The 27,118-nt window shown below is 39.8% G+C and overlaps 1 long non-coding RNA gene across 1 annotated transcript in view; it reads right to left on the bottom strand.

Moving 5' to 3' along the window:
- The window catches only part of LOC103038501 (uncharacterized), a 104,560-nt gene that overhangs the window by 58,882 nt on the left and 18,560 nt on the right, over window positions 1-27,118 (bottom strand). The window contains exon 2 of the long non-coding RNA XR_007440428.1: window positions 14,782-14,856. This is a non-coding gene — a long non-coding RNA (uncharacterized LOC103038501). The remainder of the gene's footprint in view (window positions 1-14,781; window positions 14,857-27,118) is intronic.

Genomic DNA, 27,118 nt, shown 5'->3' with positions numbered 1-27,118 from the left:
CCTCCCCAATTTACACAACCAATTACCCAATCCACTCATTAGGAATCCCCCCATCACTAGTGATGCCCCAACACACCAGGAGGGTGAAGACTAGCACATGCTTCCTCCGATCATGTGAAGTCAGCCACCGCTTCTTTTCGAGCTGCTGCTGATGCAGTATTGCCGAGTAGCATCACAGCACCTTCGGAGGAAAGCGCAGCGACTCGGTTCCAATACATCAGCTCACAGACGCCCTGTGCTACAGACATCACCCTAGGAGTGATGTAGGGTGTACCCACTCAGAGGGAGCAGGGCCAATTTTGCTCCCTCGGAGCGCCGGCAGCTTGATGGCAAAGCTGCATGAGCGAGGGTTCAAACCTGTGACCTCCTGCTCATAGTGGCAGCACTTTAGACCACTGGACCACTTGGCGCTCTATAAAATTATCTTTAAATATTTTGCTATATTTTTTTGCCGTATCGCCCAGCTCTATCAGTGTGTGGAGTTGTATATATCATGGACGATGGCTTTTATACTATTTTATCGATAAAATAATTACATATATTGTTATATACACAATGGCCACAACATTCAGCACTAACTTCTTGATAGAGATACTCTTGACAAAACACAGAATTAAAAAAATAATTAAAAATACACTACTGCAACAAAATGAAAATTACATTTTATTATTGCATACATACTGAACAACCCTTACTGAGATATCAAAAAATATAAGAATTTTATCAGATTTGTAACAAAAGTCAATGATTTAGAAAGCCATGACACTAATAATACACTTCATATAATCTCTCTCACTCTCTCTCTATATATATATATATATATACTCCTTATTCCTTATACTCCACACTCCTTATTGGTACAGCAGTTTAGTGTTTCAGCGCTTTAGCAGTTAGTTTAGATTGAATCCATTTATGGAAAATGTATGGAAAATGCCTTTGCCCAAAGTACTTATGTTAAACATCTCCTCATCAGAAAAGCACAAGAGACCGACCTTGAGCTCCCCCGAGAGCCACACCCTCTTAATATCCTTCCCAGCAAGACCACCTTCCAATATGCCCACAGGCATGGTGGGCATATGTCTCCCCTATTGTTCTACTGCAGTAGACACGACTGATGCCCCATGCTGATAACCCATCACTGCTTCGCCGTATATAAAGCTACTCATTTCCATACAGCAGAAAATCCTGCATTACTCTCTTTATGCAGTGCGAGGTTTACACACATTCATCCTCCACACAGAACAGGCCCGGAGCCTGCAGAGCCAGCTCTGTCACACAGCACAGCACAGCAGAAGAATAGGAGGAAGCACGACACAGTCAAAGCAAGCCAACAGGCGGAAACGTGAAGCGCCTGGTGTGAGTCAGGGGTATAATCAAGAGTGCAAGTCTTCCCAGGGCAGGAAAATATTATGAAAATAGAGTTAAATATTGTTTTCGCAGTTATGCCACAACAATACACCCATTCTCTTTGTGTGGCTGGTGGCAGGGCAGTTGTGTGGCGCTCTGCCAGCTTGGCTTTTTATTAAGCAGGAAGTCCAGTGCAGCGGTGAGGATGACAAATTGCACCCAGTCAACGTTTTCCTTCTAGGAAAATTACCCGGACAATCAAAAATCTCTGTGGGGAACTATTTGCATAGAGAAATCATGCAACTGCCTGCCCTGCTCAGCACTGCGACTAATCTAAAAGGCTTCTGCGCTTCATACTCAGCTACCCCAGTGCTATGTTGTGGATTCTGAACTGTCAGAATGGCACAGTTTCCAGAAATAGGTGAAAATGTCTATGTTCACACAGCAGGTAAAAACGTTACTCATATCCAATCTTTTTTAATAGTATGTGACACAGATGTATCATTTGTTTGGCAGTGTGACCAGCAAAAAAACACTATATGACATTCAATTCTGATTTTAATGGATCTAAACGCAAATCGGATTTGTTTCTCAATCAGATCTATTTGGATTACCGTCTGTACTGTTCGAACTTGGAAGTGATCAGATCGTATTTTTGTGTCCAGACATCACAACCAGCTTTTAAAGTTCCTCTTGCATTCTTGCACTTCCAAACTGATTTGAGCATCCAAATTATCCATACTGAGATGCATCTGTTCAAATCTGATTACAATCACATTTCACATCAATCACATCAAAAGTTGTGAGACTACAGGGGTTGGACAATGAAACAATTGTCTCGACAGACAGTTCTGGTGGAAACAGGAGAGTTGAGGTGCACATTGAATTCTGCAGCCGTGGTTTTATGTTTTTTGGATACAATCCGGGTCAGCACCCGAACATCCCTTTCAGACAGCTTCCTCTTACAGCGTCCACAGTAGATGAGATCAAATGTTAAACTTCCAAAAAAAAAAAAAAAAAAAAGCACCATTCGGCGTGGGCGATATTACAGGGCGATTTCACTGTATTTTGTAAATATTGCACACAATATGATATGGCACACCCCTTACTGAGAGATAAAAATACAAGAATTTTCAGATTTGTAACAGAAGTCAATGACCCAGAATTTCATGATACTAATAATGCACTCTAAATATCTCCATATATGCAGGATTAAAGTAAAATAAATGATACTGGACAGATATAATCTGTATCTAGTAGATATATAATGGAAAATGAGAACAGTGTGAATTTTTCTTTTGCTAAAAACAGCAAAAAAGTAGTACCCTGATGAGATAATTAGGGGTGGGTGATATGGAACAATATTTAAGGGCATAATATCAATAACCATATTCTAAAATGTTGGCGACATGTGATCCAGGAGACTCTGAACAGTCTACAGTAACAGTGGTGGTTCAATGTCCAAGTGGAAAGTTTTCCCAATAACGACACTGGAGGGGAAATGTGACTACTTAAGCTGCAAGGCAATATAGAACAGCAAAGATTCACTGTAATAATTTCTCATATTATTTAGAAATGTATTAAATGTCCTGCAACAAAAACTATATGGCTAAAAAAGCAAAAAGCAAAGAAAAGCAACAAAAACTATAATAAAGTTAATAATATTAAATTACAGTTTTGTATTTGCCGTTTTTTTACATTAAGAAATAATTAAAATACTCATTTTTTTCTCGACATGCACATTTTTTAAATTGCCTGGCAGAATCCTATCACATTTACTAAACTGACTTACACTTGTATTAAATGTGAATGAGATCCGTCTCTGGCCATCTTAGATTGTGATTTGCATGATCTGAACATACTTTTCATGTGGAAAAAGTGAAATCCAAAAGTGACCTGATCTGCAAAAACAAATCTTAATTCTAGGTGTATATAGGCTTTATGATTCTAAATTTCCTATTACATTAAATACTAAAAAGCAAAAAACTGAGCTCTCTAGGCATTTGCATGTGTGCGAGGTCATCAATCAACCTTAAACAGCTTCATTTCAATTACAGTTACCCACTGTCAGGTTTCCTGTTCTCCTGAAAGGCAGAAGATAGGAGCTGTTCCTGTTACAGTAACTGTGCCCTCCTTTAACAGAACTGCGGCCGGCCCCCCGATGGCATGCGATACCGGCGCTCGGCCTGGCCCAATCTCGCCGACACGAGTGCACGCAAACCACAGCCGTTAAAGATAAGTGAGAAAGCTTGAAACTGCTGGCAGGAAAATCAGATATGACGATTCAAATGAATTCCAACAGAGAGTCCTCCTGAATTTGCATTGCAAATATTAACGGAAAGAGTGCAGAATCTGTGTACATGAAGCCTAATAGACAGGCAGAGACTTGAGCGCTGCCTTATTGGGGCCGCCTGGAAAGCACCAACCTGGAAACGCTAACTGATATTCAAGGTGAAATTTAACTGTTTAAGTGGCACTTGTGAAAAAGCTGTACATATTTGCATGAGCTTCTTTTTACACGGAATATTATCACTACCTGCTTATGTGTACACTCTCCACTGATTATATAAGTGCTAGCGTTTCTCTGCTTATTTTATTATCCTTCTTTTATTCTCTTCTTTAAATGTTAAGGACCCAACAGGTCCACTACAGATACGGTATAATATTATATTATTTAGCTGGTGTGTTAGTGTGTGTTGTGCTGATATGATGCATTCACTGTCCACTCTATTATAAACATCTAACATCTAGATCAAGGGTGTCCAAACTCTTTTTGTTGGTGGCCAAAAGGAAAAATATATTTGAAGTCACAGGCCACAGACTGTGTAATAAAACAAATATAAAAATATACCACTTTAAATAATACATTTTATGTACACACCATTTTACTTGACTCACTATCTTTATCTATCTTTTACAGTGTTGTGTAAACTAAGATTTTTCAAATTGATGTTTCATGTTATGATGTCTCTTAATATTAAACTCCTTAATTACGACAACTTTTAGCCCTTTTTCTGCGCTACAACTGATCACTCTCGCCACTTTTAGACTCTTTGGCCTGTTTTTCTGCGCTACAACTGAGCACTCTTTCTGCTTTTAGACTCTTTGGACTGTTTTTCTGCGCTACAAATGAACACTCTCTCCGCTTTCAGACTCTTTGGCCCGTTTTTCTGTGCTACAACTGAGCACTCTTTCTGCTTTTAGACTCTTTGGCCTGTTTTTCTGCGCTAGAACTGCGCACTCTCTTCGCTTTTAGACTTTTTGGATTGTTTTTCTGCACTATTCAATATTTTGTCATATCGCCAAGAATATCATTATCGCGAAAATACCATGAAATATTGTGATATTATTTTAGGACCATATCGCCCAGTTCTGAGATCCATTACTGCACAGCTTTGATCAGTATTGCTCATCATCTAGTCTTTGATTAGTGTTTTAGTTTTTAATCCAGCAGTGACATTAAGGTGTTTAAAAACTCCAGCAGCACTGCTCCAGCACAACACACTAACACCACTATTCTGTCAGTTAGTGCTGGGGAAAGTTTCTTAGGCCTCTCCCAGATACAAACACATCTCAGTGCCAGCTAGAGCTACAAAAACAGCAAAAGCAAACCACCTGGCCTTTTTTCTCCTTCTCGACCTGAGCATGTACTTCTGACAAGCTGTTTGCTTTTTCTCCACTCCAGCAAAAGATGCTCCACACATGAGCTGCTAACTCATCCATTTCCCTTTATAAAGCTACGAGTCGTCTCTCAAATATAGTATGTTTTGCTGTTTGAGAATGCGGCGACGTCTATACACGTATCAATGTGCGCATGTGAGATATTTCAGGGACAGATTCGTTCACATTACACACAGATTCAGGTCACTTACATTTGTGAATGTGAACAATCAAGATCCAAATCCAAATCCTAGCTGAGCAAAAAAAAAAACAGATTTGAGCAATGTGGATTGTAATGTGAACAGAGCCATAGATTCTTAGCTGCATCTGAATTCGATGACCAGCAGTGACACTAAGGTGTTTAAAAACTCCAGCAGCACTGCTCCAGCACAACACACCATCACCACTATCACCACTAACACCCACCACCAAAACAATAGCCGCTCTGTGGTGGTCCTTCTGGGGTCCTGACTATTGAAGAACAGGGTGATGGAAGTATAGGTATAGAATAGAACAGAATAAAGTATGCAGAGAGACAAAAGGACTACAGCCTGTAATTATAAAACTACAAAGTGCTCTTATATGATTAATTCTCTCTGCTTTAAAAGAAATTACATTTAACAAGCTACTTTGAAAGTCAAAGTATTTCCAGGAACAACAGGCAGGGTCTAATAGGAAAGTCAGTGGTTTGATAGATAACATTCTTGGCAGATGATGATATTTTTCCCAGGCGTGTCTGCATATGTCAGTACCCGTGCACATACATAAGCATTCACTGTTACAGTTACAGATTGCAAAACTGAACATACCTTTGGTATGAAAATATGAAAATAAGTAGATAAATACAAGAAATAAACTTAAACAAATAGTTTAGAGAATAATTAATTCTGCATATTGTATGTGATAAAATGTTTGTGGACAACCTTTCTAATGAATACACACTTTGCTGAAACAGAGGTGCAAATACACACATCACATCTTATTGTCCTGTCTTTGTGGTGTAGTCAGAAATATCGCCAATATCAAGGTTCTCCATCGGGTACATTGAACCAGGGCTAAGTTATCTTCCTGTTCTCCTGGTGTTGACAGTGGCTGTCTCAGATGCACCGTAACCATAGCAGACTCAGGTTATATGTTTTGGCTTTGCCCTAAACTATCAACCTATTGGTCTGCTGTGTTTGAAACCTTACCAAAAATTTGTGGCCTGGTAATTAAGCCATGTGCTGAAATTAAAGCTTACATTCTCTGGCCAATCCTCTTCTCTGGTCGAGAATTCCCACCACTTAACTTGGGCTGAGTTGGGCTCAAGAAAATAATCTGTGACATAGGTGTCTGTTTTTTAATGCTATTTTTATTTTATATAAAGCTATGGTATGATAAATCACAGTATAGCAAAATAACCAATCAAAATGTGTTTTAAAAAAGTTGCACAAGTGCACAGTGCGTATTACACGTTTGTCTGTATTACACATTTGATTTGTAGTGCTGTGCAGTGCATAGCCTTATTACTGTTTTTTTTGCACATAGACTATAAGCTCAATATAACAAATGTGTTTAGAAATTATTTTCTATTCTTAAACCATGTTAAATTATATAAGATTAGAGGAAAGTCATTCAGAAATCATTCTTGTAGCCTAATGTACCGATAGCTAGGCCTGTGGATTCTTGTTCGCATTGTTAATGTTTTAATCTTTTGGAGATCTGTTCTCAGTAAACATTTTTCTTAAATAATAGGTCTCATTAGTGTTGCAATGTTAACAAACACAGCCCAAAAATATGTTTTAAAAAAAGCTCAGTTTTAAAGGTCTACTTACTCAAAAAAATGTTGGGTTTAATTCGGGCTTGGGCTTGAGTTTATGGAGTGAGACAGATCGGGGGCTTGGGCAGAACATGCACGGGCTCGGGCTGGGTCAGGCTGGATATTTTGGAGCTGATCTAAGCTCTACCTGAAATTGCGGTGTTCAGAGTCACAGATGACATTGTTAATCTTACCTTTACACAGAGTTGATCATCCCTTTTGCATCACTGATAGCTTGTATGCAGATTCTTCTAAACTGGAAGTCACCCAAACCACCTAGGGCAGCACAATGGCTGCAAGATCTCATGTTATACATAAAATAAAATAAAAAAGGATTAAATATACCATCTGTGGGTCAGTTGAAAGATTTTATCAAACTTGGAATCACTAGCTAACTTATTACTTAGACATTGAAGTACTTCCTTCGGAATAAAACAGACTCACCAGTATCAGTAATAAGTGTTGGGTCCCCTTACCTCTCTTATCTTAACTGCATAACTATATTAAACTACAGTAGTATTCAGATGCAATCTTTTTTTCTCAGTAATATTAGCAGTATGGTGTGTGTTTTTTTTACTGTTTGTTTTTATGTATATCTACTTGGCAACTGACATGGGTGGGAGGTGGGAAGGGTTTAGAATAATAGTGTTAAGGTGGAACAGCATCCTGTTTATTATGCCGGTTTACCTGATTATCTGCGAGAGTTCTATACTATTGGCAATACTTTTTTTCAGACTTGGCTGGACTGGAATTGGTTTAGCTTTGATAGTAACTGTTTTTCTGAGCTGGATTACTTGCAGAGTTGTTGAGAGACTGAAGTCCCTGTCTGATCTGTGTCTGTAGCGAGCACTGCTGTCTGTTTTCTTTTTTTAGCTGACTGACAGCTTTTTAGCTCCGTTTTGTATTATTGAATGTGGTACAATGCTGCTGAAAGAAATTGTAGAGGATTGTTTATTTATTGGCAGACAAAACAGTCATAGGTCCAGCCTAATATGCTAATAAAAGATGGGCTGTTGAGAAAGAAAGAAATGCGCTGAAAAAAAAAAAAAAAAAATTCTACTGGAGAAAAGATATATTAGTATACTTTGAGTGCAGACTAGTTTTCTTTGTTAAAATCTAAAATATAGGTCAAAGTATTTGTTGTTTATTTTTTTTAGTTAATGGTTTGATTGTATCTTTTAAGTCAGTACACATTTTTAACTAACAATCAATTAAATTTAGTGCAAAATTTAATGGAACTGAATTAAATCCAAACAATTAAAAAAGAACAATAAAATGCACATATTAAAGCAGCACATATTTAAAGCAAAGGAGTTTGATTTATTATGTCTGAAGACAGGCTTGCACAGAGCCACTGAGAAACCCAAGCAATGGGGTTTAATAACCAAAAACGTAAGCATGCTCAGTTTCATATCAAGCCAGTTACTCAAACTTGCTACAACATAAAATAATGTAATCTAGATCATCCGTGTTAAAAAGGTAATTCCCCCAAAGACAACCATGTTCCACACCGAGGAGGAGCTTGATGACTGTATGAAACGTTTCCTCTCCGGCTGACACTGGGCCTACTGTTCTGCAGACACACAAAGATCTATGGTATGATGAACTCTGTGAACTCTCTCAGCTCCGCGCCTTGAGGGGACAGGCCCTCCGTCACCAGGCCCCGCCCACTGTTCCGCCACGCTCTCCGTCAGCCGACCTGCCTCCCCTCCTCCTCTCCAGCTGGGGTCTGCGCCGGGCTCAGCTGACTCTGCTGTCTACTGCCAGCTCTGGTTTGACAGTTTCCTGCCTGTGTGTACTCAGCTAACACTATCAGCTGAGAAGCACCAGCTCTGCTAAAACCCGGCTTTGCAAGCAGATCTGCACTGCTCTGTTACGCTCTTGTGCACGGATGACAGGAAAGCAATTGAAACGCAGCCAACGGAGTACAAAGAGGCAAAAGAAACATCGCGGCCCAAAGCGAAAGTAGTGAAAGCCTGTTTTTTTTTTTACGTCATTTTAGAGAGCAGATCTGTTTTCTTTACATCTAAACCACAATATTCAAGCACATCACAGACTGCTCTGATATGGGAAATCTGGAGCCATGTGAATATCCAATACATTTTATGTGCACTGCCAACGCAGACACACAACAAAATCTAGAATTAAGGATTACACCAACCCATCTGGATGTCTGGATATGTAGCTTCAAGTTCAAATCAATTGTCCGTGGGAAAATGTCAATAACAGGAGAGACAGACAGACAAAGACAGACATGCAGACAGATATACATACATACACACAGATAGAGATATAGAAATAGAAATACAGAGAGATATAGAGACAGATACACAGACAAACAGACAGACAGAAATATAGAGACAGATACATAGAAAAGACAAACATATAAAGATACATATTCAGAGAGGCAGGCAGATAAAGATATAAAAATGCATAGGTATACAGACAGACAGATAGACATACAGGGATAGATGCATATACAGCCAGACAGACAGACAGCGATCAAGAGATTAATGCATACAAAGACAGAGATAGGCAGACAGACAGAGACAGAGTGAAAAACAGAAAGAGGGAGAGATACAGATACATAGAAAGACAGACAGATAATGATACAGGGATAGATACATATACCGACAGACAGAAAGAGACATACAATGATATAAATAAATGCATAAAAGGACAGATAGACAGACAGATAAAGAGAGAGAAAGATATAGATAGAGACAGACAGACAGAAAGAGACAAACAGTAATAAAGAGAAAATACATAGATAGACAGACAAATAGTAATAAAGAGAAATACATAGAAAGACAGCCAGAGAGACAGAGAGAAAAACAGTCAGAGAGAGGGATACAGACAGAGACAGACACATCAATAAAGAGCAATAAAGAGATAGATACACAGAAAGACAGACAGATAGTGATCCTGTGATATATATATATATACATATACAGTCAGACAGAGATAGATAAAGATAAATATACAGACAGCCAGAGACAGACAGCAATAGAGTTAGAGATAGACATATAGACAGATAGATACATAGACAAAGGCAGAGATAGACACAGAGAGACTGACAAACAGCAAATAGAGGGATAGACACATAGAAAGACAGAAAGAAATGCATAAAGCCAGATACATAGACAGGCAGAAACAAAGACATACAGATATATACACATGTAGACACACACAGACAGTAAGCAGTTAGCATTAACAGACTTGATTCTCATTTCTAAATGTTTCTAATGTATTGTTATTGAAAGCACACACTTGTTTACTATTTAAGCCCTGTTCAGGGTAACTGTTTGATCTTTGTAACTTTAGCAGCTAGCTACTTACCTGTTAGCCAAGTTGGTGTGTGCACAGCAGGTTACACTGTAACTTATCCAGTCACATCTGTTCCTCCATAGCTTTTTGTTCTCTCGTATAGACTGTAAGGCTATAAGTTAGTGTTGGTCCTCACGGTGACTCTTTCCTGAGCTTTGCTTGGCACTTGGCCAGGTTATGGGGGTTTCAGGAAGCTTTTCTTCCTGATTAGCTTAGCTGCTGCTGCGGCTAAAAAGGGGGGAAAAGATGTAGATTTGCAGAGCGCAGTGTCCCAACATCATCTGAAGGTTCTGCTCTTCTATAATAAAGAATTCAATAAATGTTTATTAAATAAAATAATGGTTTAAATTATCTGACAATAATTAATTAAACTGATTTGACTGTGATGTATCAATAAGCATCCCTACAGCACACAGTATCAGATTCTCTCCACAGAGGGAAGCTATACTTGTAGCAATACTGGTGTTGGTGTGAAATGGTGATATTCAGGCTCTCATGACTCATCAGGCCAGCTGGTCAGCTGTCCAGATCCTGTTACTAAGTAAAACAGCAGGTCCATGTCTGGTAAAACAAACACACCAACAATAACAGAGCTGTGAGAAAGTGAATGAAAGTGGTGTGCTCATTAGGTAATGAGGGATCCCTTTCAACTTGAGCTTTGAATAGAGAATTCTGAAATTAATCTGTATCAGATCTGATGAGATTTATTCAAACGCTGCTGGACAATACAACAGTTTCAATACATTCATTCTACAGCTGAGCGATATGTCAAAAATATTGTTTCATGATATTTAAAGATATTTTTAGATACACAATATTCATTGCAACATCTATGACATACGGACAAAATGCATCAGTAGTAACAGATTCAGAATGCACTGAATATTTGGCAACAAAAAATAATCAAATAATTTCCACCGAACAATGAATAATTATTTAAAATCGTATTTCAGCGTTTCCTCTAAAATTTCTTTCAGCATTGATGGCATCGTACAACATTCCATGATACAAAACGGAGCTAAATAGCTGTCAGTCAGCTAACAAAACAGACAGCAGTGCTCGCTACAGACACAGATCAGACAAAGACTTCGGTCTGTCAACAACTCTGCAAGTAATCCAGCTCAGAAAAACAGCTAGCATCGCAGCTAAACCACTTTAGCCCAGCCAAGTCTTACTTTCTTACTTACTTACAATTACACTTATATACCGTTCTGCTACTTAAGGACGCTTCAATTTACATTCCACACACACTCAACACACACTGGTGAGAAGCGGCAGCCAATAGCGCACAGCCTACTCTCAACCGGAATGACCGTCCAACTGCAAGACTGCATCTGAGGAGTTCACCCAGCACCAAGTGCCAATCCATATCTCGGCATACAGTCTTACACATCATTTTCTATAGCCAATTTACCTGATCTCCATGTTTTTGGACTGTGGGGGAAAACAGAAGTCCCCGGAGGGAACCCACACAGAGGGGAGAACACGGGGAGAACATGGAAACTCCACCCAGATAGAGCCTTGAACCCAGTGTCTGTTAGCATTAGCCCAGTCGGGGCTAGCTTCTAGCTTCTGTGTTGGTTAGCATCTGTATTTCAACCTGTCTATTAGTTATTATTAGTGGCTAATCCGCTTACACCTAGAAGAAGCTGGCTATTGCCTTCTGCAGCATTTTGTAATTGAGACATTTCATAGAAATTGAGTATTTGCAGTAAAATCACTACTGTGCTTTGTTGGTATGTCTGCTGGGATGTTAAAGTGTTCTGTGTTCAATAAATAATAATAAATTTAGTAGTTGCAATAGCTTTTTTGTTGAAAATAAAATGAAATAAATGAAAACCTGCAAATACTGTTTGAGATTTGGTATGCGGCCTTCAGTTTCAGAAAAACATTTTCATTTTGACAGATTTATTAAAAACTGCTATTCAAATACACCCCCAGTACAGTGATTTTACTAAAAAAAAAAAATACTAGACTTTGTCCAACTAAACAGGACTAATTACACTCTTTGTAGAGCAAATGAATCAGACAATACGCTCACAAGGTCATATTTGCATCACAATACAAAAAAATAAAAATAAAAATCAGTTCCACACAATACAATATTGGTCCCATTACCCAACTTATTCATTCTTGCATTCATTCATTCATATATACATACACAGGCACACTTCTCTACCATTTAAAAAAATGTCTTTTATGTAAACCCACACACAATAAAGCTTTCATTCATTTCCTTAAAGGACGCCATAAAAAAAAGAGACATGCACAATCCGTCCATTCACAATGTGCTCGGCTCAGACTGACCATAAGATTGTATTTCCGAGAAGAACGTTTAAACATGCACTTTCCCACTGAGTGGACCCGTGCAGGGACGGGGGAGGCCAGGCTGGCGCCTGAGGGGAGGGGAGGAGGTTCTGCTCTGACAGAATGCTGCTGACATACCACTGCAGCTGAGCTATAGGCTGCACGGCAGCCCCCCGGCCTTTCGCTCGTGAAAGCCGATCCGCCGGCCAGCCGCTCACACGCACACACACACACACACACACACACACACACACACACACACACACACACACCTCTGCACCTTTCCTGAGGAAAGCGGAAGAGCTGAGGCTGAAACAGTTGTGGGGTTGTGCGCAAGTCTTTAAACATAGATCCTATATGTGGCAGCACGTGTCGGGTTGCATGAATAGGCCATGTGTCCGGGCACGTAAGTACGGCAGGAGGGAGAGAAGAGATGGCTGCGTGGTTTAATGTTCATCTTTACTGCTATTAAAAGATGACTTGGGGGTTTGGGGTGGGGGGTTGGATGCAGATTGTGATACTGAGATATATTAACCATTACTACTGAATAGATTTCTATTAATGCAATGTTTGTGTGAAATTAATCCTTAAAATTAAATAAAACTTGGAAAAATGGATTAATCTAGTGGGTTCCACCTGCAGTTGCAGTTGCTAGGTTGTTGCTAAATGGTTCCTAGGTCACTAGGGTTAATTTTGTTTAAGTGGTAGCTAGGGTTTAACCATGAAGTTGATATGGTATTTCAGGGATTTGCAAGGAGGATGCTATGGTATTGCTGAAGTATTTCCCAGTAGTTACTACAGCTAATTGGATTTCATAGACTTGCCTAGATGTACAAGTTGGTAACAAGGGTGTTACAGGCAGTTGATACATGCAGTTGGTAAATGGTTGCAATGGCATCACAGCTGGTTGCTCTGGCATTGCTCAGTAGGGGGGGCGGGAGAATGCTATTGAGTTGTTAAATGGTTGCTTAATTAAATACGATTTAAATTGTATTCAATTGCTTAGATATGCCAGGTGATTCCAAGGGTATTGTTGAAGGGTTATCATGGGTTACTGGGTTGTTAAATTGTTGCTGTGGTCTTTCAGATGGTGTTGACTATGTAATTTTATGTAATTGCTTACATATAACAACAGGAGGTCACAAGGGTGTTACTCATTGGTTGCTAGGCGGTTGCTGCCTATGGTAAATGGTTGCAATGGCATCACAGATTGATTGTTGCCATTCTACTGTTTAATAGGTGGCAGGGAATGCTACTGGGCTGCTAAATGGTTGCTGTGGTGTCTCAGGTGGTTTCTTTTGAACCGTCTGGCTTTAATCAGTTCTTCTTTCCAACATCTATGGCTTTGCTTTTCATATCATCCTAATAAACAAAGCTCAAAGGGCGAAGAGTAACAAGTTAAAAAACAAAACAAACAAAATGGGGAAGGAAGTGGGTGCTAGGTTAATCACACACTGGAACAATGTTCATTTAACGTTACAGTGCTAAAACCACGCTAGGCTAAGCTGACTAGGTGGCTTCTGTGAACTACTGCAGTGACCAGCCAATCGTAGCAGGCTGCAAATTATTTTCAAGAAACCCAACATGAAAACAAATTATTCTCATGCAAAATGACTAATGTTAAACAACTCTGGCCTTGCTCTAACTGGGTGAGTAGATGGGGCTCTTTCCTCCTCATCCCTCGTAGAGTGATGACGATCAGCACAAGGCGTCTGTGAGCTGATGTATCAGAACCGAGTCGCTGTGATGCCACTCGGCAACGCTGCATCAGCAGCAGCTCAAAAAGAGGACGTGTCGGAAAAGGCGTGTGCTAGACTTCATCCTCCTTGTGTTGAGGCATCGATCCCCTAGTGATGGGGGATACAAAGCTGAGTAGCAGCTGAATGGGTGGGACAATTGGCCAGATAAATTGGAAGAAAACTGGAGAAAATTAAATAAATAAAATTCAGTGGCTTGTGTTCAGTAAAGCTGGTCCACAACCTCGTCCAACAGAATCTACAGACACTTCTAACAACACTTTTTTCTAACAAAAAATAAAATGAAACAAAATAAAATAAATGTTCATTTATCAAGATAAAATGATCAATTAATCATGATACAGATTTTAGGTTTTAATCACCCAGCATTATAGCAATCTCAGCATTACTAGAGTAAAGAAAACCTGCTGACTAGTACTGAAATCAGAACTGATGGACTCCTGATTGGTGGACTGACAGAGCAAAAGTGACGTTAGGAGAAAGTTTCTAAAGTAAGACACTGGAGGCCGGACACTCTCCCGTCACACCTGTTCCAGATAGCTACAAAGGGTGGGAACGGGTTACCACAGGGCAAACTCTTCTCACCTCCTAGCGTGTTCCTAGAACACATACGATCTGCAGCTCCAAGCAAGGGCATAGAACTCAGAATAGCCTCTCACTCTGAAAGAAAAAAAAAGAAAAGATAACATGAGTGTAGTGAAGTTAGAAATTAATGTAATTAGAAATTTAGCTCATTAGAAAAATGCCAGTATAAATGCAACAAAAGGAAACTTTAAATCACCCCTGCCCCCACAACACACTCATTTACACCGTCCCAAGTTGAAAGGTCAACGGGAGCTGCTAGCGGACTCCGCGCTACAGCTGTACACCATAAATTAGCTCATGAGCGCACATTTGGATAGCGACAGGTGTCTGCTCAGGCTCTGCACAGAGGGAGGGGGTTGTTCGGTGGCCAGTAGCTTACATGCTGAGCTGGAAATATCAAAACGATTATTTAAGTGCTCTGGCCACTTTCCTGTTGGCAGGATTAGACGGTATGTCCTCGATGATCCTCCTCACCCCTACTCACTCATGGAATAAACACGGTACAGAACACCCATGATGCACTCCTGTCCTTATCCACACTGCACTCGTTCCACTCTTGTACCCTAGTGACCTACACACCAGAGGATCACCAGCTAACGGTGACTCTTCCCTACTTACTAATTTCCAGATCTAGCTTTGAACAGTACGTTTTCAGTGGATGGATTCCTCTCCCACCTCACAGGCTTCAAAAGTTTGGGCACCCCAGTCAAGATTTCTGTTACTGTGAATGAGCAAGCGTACAAAAGAGGAAAGACTTCCAAAAAGGCATCAAGTGAAAATTGTACATTTTCAAACAATTGCCAGAAGTAGAGGTTTGGGCACCCTGCATTAGAGGTCTGTCTACTTTCGCTTGTTTTAATCCCGTTACTGCCTGCTCCCGCCAAAAATCGCTTGTTTTAATTCCATGCCCGCCTGCCAGATACACATTTCTGCCGCTCCCACCCCACAATTCTAATATGAATTTAACTAATTAAATGTAGCGCTTGAAATTTACTTATGCATTTATTAAAAGTATGAATTTATTAAAACAGCTATATAGTGCTGTCCCATTTCTTACCACAGTCCAAAAACATGCTGTCAGGTGAATTGGAAATGTCAGTGTGTTTGTGTGTGTGTGTGTGTGTGTGTGTGTGTGTGTGTGTGTGTGTGTGTGTGTGTGTGTGAGTCTATAGTTATTCTCAGTGCTGAATGCATTGATCAAGATTTAAGCACTGATTGCAGCCAGATCAAGAATCTTGTAGTAGAGGTGGATTTAGGCCTGTACACTGGATGAAAAAAATATATAAAATTCTATTATATTAAATGACAATAACAATTTAATTCTGTCCCGCGCCGCAAGATATTCTGACAGTCTCGTTGGATTCTCATGGAAGTGCACACTTCAGTTGCTGTTTGTTTGATTTTTGCTCATTCTTCTTTGCAAAAGTTTTCTATTTCTGTGCTCAAAGCATGAGCTTTCAACCCCCATGCTTAACAGCTGGAGATTATAGAGAAGTAGCTCATATTTATTTAACATGAAGGCCAGTAGAAAATATTACATTTCACAGCCTGTCTAGGCATAAGCTGATATGATTCAGTGTATTTGTGGGTTGTTTTTTCCCCTCATGATGTATTACACTTAGTCTTTGACAACACAGCATTTTGAATGAAGAATTTTCACTGAAAGCACCAGTCAACTACTAGGTCTAATTCCTGTCCGGGAAAATGGCTCTAAAAGGCGTAACATTTAATAACAATCATATTAGACAAGTTTTAACACAAGATTTAACACAATAATATGAATTGTATTAGAACATGTATTAATATAATCAGCTGTGTATCGGTAATTACGGATCATCCAATCAGTACTAAAGCATTATTTACTGTAGTCTTCTTCTGCATTTTGGACATATGTTAGTGTAATGTCTAGAGTAGTAGGCAGCACCTTAGTAGTCGTCTGTGACTACTGATTATTTTGATCTGAGAAGTATTTATAAACTTTAGCAATTTTAATCACAGTCATTATTAATGATGATACTTTGCACAGTGTTCTTTTGCTCTTTTCACTCTAAAACTTTACTGTCTCATAAGACATAGTTATAACACACAATACACATCTGAAATTGCCTATGACGCTTTATGAAGTTGGAACAGAGCGAGCATTTAAAAAACAAGGTTATCAAAACATGAATAATAAAAAAAAAACTAACAAAGCATTCAGTTAAGTTTTATTTTTATTTTTAATGGATTTTACATTATTACAGCCAGTTAGGAAGGTCTAATTATGCAATATTGGACTCCCAGAACAAGCTGATTTTAATGAATGCCCATGTGAGTGAAAAAGATACAGTTAAAAGTACTACCAATACTTAAGAGAACAATAAAAAATCAAATATCATAAAATCACCAAATATGTTTTGGATGGTTGTCTACATTTGGCATAAGTGAAAACCTATAAATATCATATGCATTTTTCTACAATTTATTTAAAATGTTTAAACAGTAAATATTTCACTGAACATCCTACCTGTTTTTACAGTTTTTTATTTTATTTTATTACAAATTAAGACATGTCTTTTGAGAGCCCACATCTCTCACTCTGACAACTCCATAGAAATCAATGTGTTCTACAATAAATTAGACAAAAGTTAATATAAGCTGGCTGCCCACATAACCCCTTACCCACTTTTATAAAGTTAATAAAGAAAAACATGAATGAGAAAATGAAGGATGAATGTGGCTTTCATTCATGTTTCATTTCAGTGATGTTATCTTTGTTCTGATTGGCACATTAAAATAAAATACCACAGGCTTATCTGGGGTTTACTCTGGTAATATGGTCTGCTGCTGTGTGGTTTCTGGAGGAGAAAAAGTATTGTCCCTCCTAAAAAATAGCTGCAATTCATGAAGAGTATTTTACTTTAATACAGTTTTACAAAAAGGTGACAATTGAGCACCAACTGGAGCACAACAGAGGTGTAAGTTAAAACAAAAGAAGAATAAAACACATTTGCTGGTGAGATTTGAGCATGTTTACAGCATTCGTTTGTTTGACGCCACCAACTGAATGAGTCTGATTACATGTACTCCATAATCTGATACAGGCCTATAGACTAACTAGACCAGGTGCACCAGAACAAAAGTTAGATACACCCAAATTCGACTGCATTGCACTTAACACGCAGTTGTACAGGTTACTTTATTATTATTATTATTTTTTACTCGCTGTCCATAGTGGCAACATTGTAATGAACATCGGTCAGCAACAGATGCTGTAAACACTATATCAGTTTAGATTGATGCATCTTTATTTGTCTAAATGATAAATAATTTATAGGACTGACACATGTCTGATGTTATTTTCAGGAGATTCAAAGCTACTGAAATATGTCATAAAGGTGTCCTTCTGTTAAAACACACGTCAAGTCAAGTCAAGAAAATGTTCAGGAAAAAAACGAGTCAATCAGGAAAAACAGCTGTGTCTATGTCGACCCGTAAATTATTATTCATGGCCTCGCCCACCTTGGCTCGCGACCGCCAACAGGCAGAGCTGAAGGCAGGCAGCCAGGTACGTCTAACAGCACCAGGAACAGCATGGCACAACAAGTGCGTTCCTGTCTTATTTGTGCAAATAACACATCAGTGTTTTATGCTTTGCCCAGTAATACAGAACTAATAACAAATGGTTATAAATTTGTCTATGGAACACCATCAGAGAAGTACAATTGAGATAGGTAGGTATATTTTTAAAACAGTTCTGTTTACACTAATTACATAGCTAGCTAGCTATACAGGCGGACCCCGGGGTGGATTTTTACTTTCTGGACCTGGACTACCCACCTTTGTGTACAACTTTAGGTTTACATAGGATCTCTGGTGGATTTTGCGCTTTACAGAGAAAATAAAACTCGCTCGCTCTTGGTGTCACAGTGCTGTAACGTATAAATATTTATGAGCAAGAGCCGAAATCCTATCATATCTCCCCGCCCACTCCTCCACTGAACTAAAATGTCGTTATACCGGATCACTGGAGCACTTTTTGTCAAATCCTGGAATGCAGCAGTCAGCCCAATGTTAGTTATGTTAACAGACTGCTGGCCATATTGGATACAGCCATTACTATCACTCATTGGTTTAGACCAGGACAGGGGTCTAACACAGGGAGATTTTCAGAATGATTGAGACTTATTTTTTCCGTCTGAACGTCTGGTCGCATCAGTGCAATTTTTTAGTCCCATTATTGAGAAATTATGGAGTGCTCTAGAGCCCCGTGATTACTGCAGAACATCATTTTTTTTTGCGTTGGAACCAGCTAATAAACATCATGTAAAGCCCAGACTACATTAACATATCAGCTAAAGCACGAAAATTATTAAAATTAAAATTCAGCTTCGGCATTGTTAAAAATATTTGTCCCTATTCTGCAGATGCTGCGTTAAACACTGTTCACTTATTTTTTTGATACTATGGTCTGTTTTCACTCAAGTGCAGACTGAGAAATCCGAGAATACGACTGTTAAGTTTACATGCACTAATAAAAATCTGATTAATGAGCTAAAATTCCAGCTCTCTATCAGATTTTGTCATCTAATTTATAGACCTTACTCCAAACTGCACTAAGCTGGTTACATGATCAATGATCAGTTAACTACAGTAGTTTGGTTTTAAATGGATTATGAAGAATAATGAAATGTGAACTCAATTACTCCACATGGAATCAAACCGAAACATTTCTATCTATGCTTCTTCCTCTCTGCATATTCCAGTGACTCATATATTCAAAATACTATAAATATGTATGGAATTTGAAAAGGTAGCACATCCATTTGGCCTCTTTTACTGTTCACAACGAGCTTTCCATCACAAAATCCACAATCCACCACTCATAGAGCATGACTACCAATCCAGGTTTGGGTGGGAAAGCTGATCCAGCTGAGCTGTTACTCTGCACTGTGTCTACTGAAGAGGCTTTAGTTTTAATTGCAGGGTAGTAGCTCTTTGGCAGTCAGGCCAGCGCATTGTTCACGCCGACGGCAGGACTCCAGGCTGTTTACGGTAAAAGTGTGTTAAACCACTGGCTCAGGAGCAAGGTCTTCTGGGCTGGGACCTGGCACGGTGTGAAATGCCTGGGCTTAAAGCACTTAATTTGTTCAGTGAGTCTTGTTTACTGGAGACAGACCATGTTTGTTGAAAACTTTCAAGGTTCCCACTTTTGTCTCTCGCTGCATAGCTTCAACTGTCTCTCTCTCATTCTCTTTGGCACTTGCAACATGTTCCAGGGAGCTTGCCAAGTATAGCAACGAAAGTGTTTAACAGTTTTAGCAGCTATTTCTGCAGTTTAATATGCTCTCCTCTGTTGATGATGTGACTTCTCAATGCTCCTGTTATGTAAAGAGCATTATTTAGAAAACGTGTAGCTTTTATTACATTTCTATCACACATATTTTGCTAAAATAGGGAGAACTTTGTTACTTCTTATTGGTATGCTTATTTTAAAATAATAGCTCATATTAATCTACGATTGATACATATTTTTTTAAATATGGGAAGTTTATCAGTTGAAGCAAGAAGTGTGTACGGGGGCACAGACTCCAATTTCAAAACTCATGTTCAACTAATATCATTTTTAGAGATGGACGACATGGCAGAAATAATTGCTGACTAATCGAAAAAAAAAAAAATCATCAGATTAGTTGACTGCCAAAATAACCATTAGTTAAAAGACCTACCAATTACATATCGTGTCGCAGCTTTGCCATCAGCTGCCGGAGCCCAGAGGGAGCACAACTGGCCTTGCTCCCTCCAGGTGGGTAGATGGCGCTCTCTCACCATCACACTTAAATGTGGCACCGGGCAGCACAAGGCGTCTGTGAGCGGATGTATCGTAACCTAGCCCCTGTGCTTTCCTCCGAGAGAACTAGCCGCTCAGGCAATGATTCATGAGCAGCAGCTCGAAAAAAGGGGTGACTGACTTCACACGTGTCGGAGGAGGAGTGTGCTCGTCCGCATCCTCCTAGGGTCGCAGGTGCCACTTGTGATGGGGATGCACAAAGGGGTGGGAATTTTTTTCCCAAATTGGGAGAAAATGGGGAAAAATCTAAAATAAAATTATAAAAAATGACATATGTTCAAATGTGTTCAAACATCTTTTGCCACCAATGTATGAAGCTGATTTATCCTTTTGTTAGCCAGTTTGAGTTGAATTTTCCTTTCCACCTTTAAAGATGCAGCAACAATGTTGTGGCACTAGTACATGTCCAAAACCACAGCTCCATTTAAGGTGGAACGGCAACAATAAGAAGTTAACATCTGCCTCCCACAGACACACTCCTCAGTCTGTACAGACCATGTTGACCCAGTTTCTCACCAAAGTCATTTTTCACATTCTTTTGTTTTTGGTCAGCTCAAATGGTGATCCAAACGACAGCAGCAACCAAAAGAAACAAAGCATATGGGATTAATATGCCCTTTAAATACAGAGTAAAGCAGAGTAAAGACTTACCACTACTAACCGGACACCCCTTTTGAGTACATCACTTAGCCCATCAGGTGAGTACCAGAACACGGCAGAGCTACCAAAGACAGCTAATGACATGCTGCAGTTCCACAGTGCAGTTCTGCACAGGAGTTCACAGACTCACTTAGCTACTGCTTGGATTTACGCACTGATTTAAATGTACATTTTATCTTGAGAGACAATGCAGAGCATTCCAAGAGCCCTGCACTATAATCCATTAGCAAATTTGCCTGGAAAGTATAATGTGGCTTCGAGCACTGCTGTCCATCGAGATCAGCAACTGGTCAATCAGGCTGAAAGAAAAGCTGGGATTGGTATTGGCCCCAAAACACTAATTGATCTATCTCTAAGTAAGACTATATGGATATATACAAATAGCTTAAATTCCACGTGCTGAGCCATTTACCATGGTTGCACCTACTCTGGTGGGTCAACAGCAAGAAATTGGGTTACAGGATTGAAAAAAAAGAAGAGAGACAGAGGGCAGGGTAAAGAAACAAAAAACTAAAGAAATTAGACACAGCAAAGAAAAGTGACAGAAAAAAGACAGAAATGCTTCCTAAGTGGGCCGATTTAGCTCACTCGTGCTGCACTGTCCAAAAAAAAGAAAAAAAAAAGAAAAGGACTTATGAACTCACTGGCCTGCCTGCTGGAGAACAGGCCACAGCACATGGAGTCATCTAGAAGGAGGGTGATCAAGGCACAGAGCAGTATTTTAAGACATCTGGCAGCATCCGTGTGTACATTACAGACTGCAGATCCAGAATAGCCACCGCGCCTGTCAGGACTCTGTCCTAGTTTGGACTATACGCTAATGAGAGTGACAAATGCCCTCCTTTAAGTGCCCTCCTCTAGTAACATGACTGTCATGACAGGCCACATAAGTAGCGAGGACTCAGTTGTACCGCCGCGATCCTAAATTCCACGTCTGAAAATACACACTGTGACTCAGCAGAGGCAGAGAGGGTGAGCGCGAGAATGAGGGCAATGCAGGCAGGGAGGAAGGGATGGAGGGAGAGATAAGTAAATCACTGTGTCATGCTTGGAAAGACAGATCGGTGGAGGGAAAGAGAGAGGCGGCGGCGACGCTGCATCCATAATAAGGCATGAGGAGAGAGAGAGAGAGAGAGAGAGAGAGAGAGAGAGGATATATTATCACAGCAAAATGAGACGAGGCTGTGGAAGTTCTGCTTGTGAATACAGAGTGAATATTGTGTGTTCAGGCAAAATAAATACTCTCATTGACAAAAAATATATATAGAGTAAAACTGTATATGTATAAATACACTAAATGATAAAAATAATTACAATATAAGAATGAAACAATGTGTTTATAGGGGTAATCTATACTATAGCACACATTTTGGGCTGCCTCTATAAAAGACACAAGGTAAAATACAAATGAGCGTAGAGGAGTACAGGTTCTATGACATCCTGCAGTATATTAGCCTACTGATGATGCAGCTGGGCCTCTAGACCCTACACATTCCTAGATTACAAAGGTTGGTAACTCAAATGGTCCCATAAATACTTGAGTGGCAAAAGAATCTGGCAAATGGACAGGCCAAGGAAGTGCTTGCTGCAATTTGTTTTTTACATTTCTTGCTGTGTCTGAATGAGCATTATCCTGCTGAAATATGTCAGTTTGAAGCCCTTCCACAAGAGGCAACAAGTGGCTGCAGGATGTACTTCACATGAGAGATTGACAGTTTTTATATGTGATTGCTTCCTAGATTTCTAAAACAGAACATCAAAACAAAATCAGGATTAAAGTGCTCATCACAAGGCATTCGCACTATAGGGCAGACTTAAAATCCTTTAATTTTCCTAAAAATTGTCAGTGCACCTTTTAATCCAGTGCATGTTATGTATAAATTCTACCAGTGAAGTTTGTAAGGAGCAGTAAAGACTTCACTGAAGTGAAGTATTAAGGCCCTCTCCCACTGCGATTGCGTCTAAATATCCACTAAAGTACGTCCAAATTTATCAGAAAACACTGCGTGCACTGAGTGAATGCGCTGCGTCCAAAATATAGACGCACTGCGTCCAAATTACGTCCATATTCTGTCTAAATTGAAGTTGGGCGCCGACTTCCAAATTTGTACGTCGACTTCCACTTTTTGGAAGTCCAACTATATATATATATTGTTTTTTCTAGTGAATCATCATTTCTTCTTGAGCTACAAGAATTCTCTTCTACACAACCATGGACCACAGATTCCTTGGGGCTGGAGCTTGTTCCTCAGGGGCTGGAGCTGGTTCCTCGGGGGCTGGAGCTTGTTCCTCGGGGGTTGGAGCTTGTTCCTCGGGGGCTCGAGCTGGTTCCTCGGGAGCTGGAACTGCCATCTCGGAAAATCGCTTGGCGGCGGCCATCTTAGCGGAACCCTTCCTCTTGGCTGGCATCTTGGAAAGTGTGGAAAAGCGATGGACGCCAGAAAAATATTTTTATGGACGTTGACGTCCACCTGTACGTGCCGTCCAAATATCCACTAAAATACGTTCGTACTGCGTCTAAATGTCCACTAAATTACGTCCATATTAGTCGCCGTCTATTCCGAAAATTTTGGGAGGTACCAAAACCACTTTTGCGTCTAAAGTGGACGGCAACGTCTAAACTACGTCCACTTGGACGGTGCCGTCCAAATATCCACTAAACTACGTCCAGATTGCGTCTAAATATCCACTAAATATCCACTAAACTGCGTCCACTGAAATTTGGACGTACTTTAGTGGATATTTAGACGCAATCGCAGTGGGACAGGGCCTTTATACAGGCATGCAGCAGCATTAGCATTAGCCGCTAACCGCAGAGCTAGCTATTTTGCTATTCGGAGTTGAGTATTTTGGACTGTAGTCTGCATGTTTACTGTGTTAAAACAAGCTACGCTAGCTGATAGCGCCATGGCTCAGCAGAACACTCAGGGTTCCTCAGTGTAGTGCTGTCGGGCGGCATTTACTAGCACTACTAATCACTAACCGCAGCTAGCACTGCTACTAATCACGGCTAGCGCTGCTGCTAACCACGCTAAAATACTGGAAATAAAAGCTTACTGTAAGTAAAGAAAAGCACTTTACACACCCAAATAAACAGCTTTCAGAAAATAAATCTGCGTAGATTAACATCCAGCACTTGTTTGACCTAAAAATGTTTCTTTTTAAGAATTACAGTTTTGTTTACTTAGGTGCCCTAAGTGTATTCAGCTCAGATTCAGTTTCAATATGTTTCAGTTCAGGCTTATAATTTCAGGCTTGATATATTTTGTCAACAAGCAAAAAACACTACAACAAACAGATCATTTACACTTAAATTTTCATTCTCTATCCTAGTTTTCTCTGAAGGTCTGAAGGGCGTTTCTGTGCCTCGGACTCTGACTGGGTTATTTAAAGCACAAGCTGTTTTCAATTAGATGACATAATATTACTTAAGTGGTGAAATTCAGAGACTCCAGAGTCTTATAACAATCCAAAAAACAAGGTTTTTGTGCTGACTTGTCTAAAATAGCAGGGTACGGTACGGTGTGTGGGCATCTGCCCTCAGCTCTAACATTACCTAATGCTGAATAACCCTTTGTCATCATTACAAAAAACAACATGCTGTACAGGCTGTCTCTGAACTGTTTTGGTTTAAAGTATGTCAGCAAAGTCACTGTCAATCTTCAACCAAATCAGCTGCTTCCTGGAAGTGAATACCCAATACTCTCAGTCCCAACATCAAACCTGATAGAAAAAATCTGATAGAACAAAAGACTTTTCTTCTTTCCACAACTGTTGTTAACCATTGCTAAGAATATGATTTGATTTTCCCCTGCAAAAACACTGTATGAAAGAACAAGCCAAATATTTCCACCCATTTTCATTCTGGGAAACAAAGCACACAAAATGCCATTTTGTATTACTCTGGCACACAATGATTCTCAGAATGCTTTAAAGAATTACACTATCCTTTGGAAAACGTCTGCATAATTACAAAAAATTAATAAGGTTATATTCACACAGTGGGTAAAAAGTGAAAAAAAAAATGCTCTCATCATATGAGGCAGAGATGTGTTATCTGTATGGCAGTGTGAATGTCAAAAACTATTTTGGTGCATTTAAATGCTGCATTCTAACTTGTGCAAAACAAACCTAAGTCACAGACCATTTTCTTGAGCCTGACCCAGCAGGGCTCATGGACAGTGGTAGGAAATTTCGGCCCGATCCAGCTCAGACCCAAAGTTCAGATTGAACATCGGGTTAAGCTCAGGCTCAGGCACACAATCTAAACTCTAATCCTCTCTAGAGAAACTTACTGACTCAGAATTTTTCACAGTGGTGTTTAGGGGTGAAACGATCACTTGAGTAATTCAAATTTACTTGATTAAAAACCTTATTGAGCAATGTTCTGTGACTCGTTTAAGGAATCGTTTATTTAATTTAAAAACTCAGAGCTCGGTATTATGTGCTGACTACTTTTATTGTGACAACGCGCTTAGTGTTAGGTCATCCACACACAGGAAGGAGGAGGAGGAGGCGGCGGAAGCAGGAATATGGAAGCGGCGAGGGGAAAGAGCGACAAGTTACTCGATTGCGGGTTTGATATACACATATCAAACCCGCAATCCTTTCCTAAATAACAATATTTTTCTAGCTGCTGAGTCACCCACTGACATTGTTATATGTTTCCTGATGTGAGACACAAAATCATGTTGTAAACCAAACTAATGCAAAAATGAGGCTGGATGATAGTCAAAATGGTATAATCGCAATAAATGTCTTAAGTTAGATTGCTATAATGTATTTTTGCTGAGCATTAATTTTCTGTTAACCAATTTAAAAAGTCTTACTTAGACAACATTAATTTATCAACTGAATGAATGTGTGGAAGACAAATGTTTTACAAGTCTCTTAATATTAAAACTCTTAAATTACGCACTATGATAAATTATCCAGCTTGCATCACTTGGTCACAAAACACTCCATTCACAACATTTGCATCCAAACAGTTGAAGAGGCTTAGGGACAGAGAAATTGACTTTGTCTCAGAAGTAAACTTGAGCCAATACCTCTTCTTACAATTTGGTTTAAGCCAGAAAAGTCTCCTTTCCAATGTGAAGCGACTTCATTGAGGTGTACTGTATATGCAGAAAAGACTAGAATGTGAAACACAGCAAATAATCTGCTCGGTAATTTTCTCAAGGGAGGAGAGAGAAAGGCACAGACATGGCCGATCCGGACGGAAATAAAATCCCGGTGGAGCTCCAGTGGAACATGAAAAGACCCCACAAACATTTAATCCTGTCTAAACAGGGTCACAGTCAGTGCAACATTACACTGTCCCCACAAACAATTTCCTCAAAGTGCGCCATCACTGTAACCAAAAATAAATTCTTAGAGCTTCCCTCAAGTCCTCCCTCGAGAGAGAAGGCGGGCAAGATGGGGAGTGTAAATGAGTGCTGCGCTGATTTCAACACACTTGTCATTATGTTGGCTTTGAAGGGCCTGAGGAGGAGTGCCGCTTTTCTCAGCTTTTAAACAGACACAGACTTACATAAACATCTCCCTCAGCTCTCACTTGCAAGGAGCAGCGAGCTGGCCGCAGGCCACCATGACACAAGCTCGAACTCTGAGGGTCGGCCGTGCAGGAACTGGGAGGTCACCGCGTACATTATGTGGAATTACAGCTGGAATGAGTCCAAAAACTTGGATAGAAGAGCTTCTGGATTTCAAGCCGGCTCCCCGCGTCCGGGTTGGGGAGTTAATCCCAGCAGGGGTGGAGGGAAATTGATGCTAAATGCACCACTCCCATGCAGGATGAAAGCGCATGCACTCCCAGATCCAGCCTTTAAAAGTAAAAGGATTGTG

The sequence above is a fragment of the Astyanax mexicanus genome, chromosome 8 (genome assembly GCF_023375975.1).
Source record: "Astyanax mexicanus isolate ESR-SI-001 chromosome 8, AstMex3_surface, whole genome shotgun sequence".
Taxonomy (NCBI): Eukaryota; Metazoa; Chordata; class Actinopteri; order Characiformes; family Acestrorhamphidae; genus Astyanax; species Astyanax mexicanus.
The sequence above is the reverse complement of the archived record's forward strand: the minus strand, read 5'-3'. Positions and strand labels throughout refer to the sequence as shown.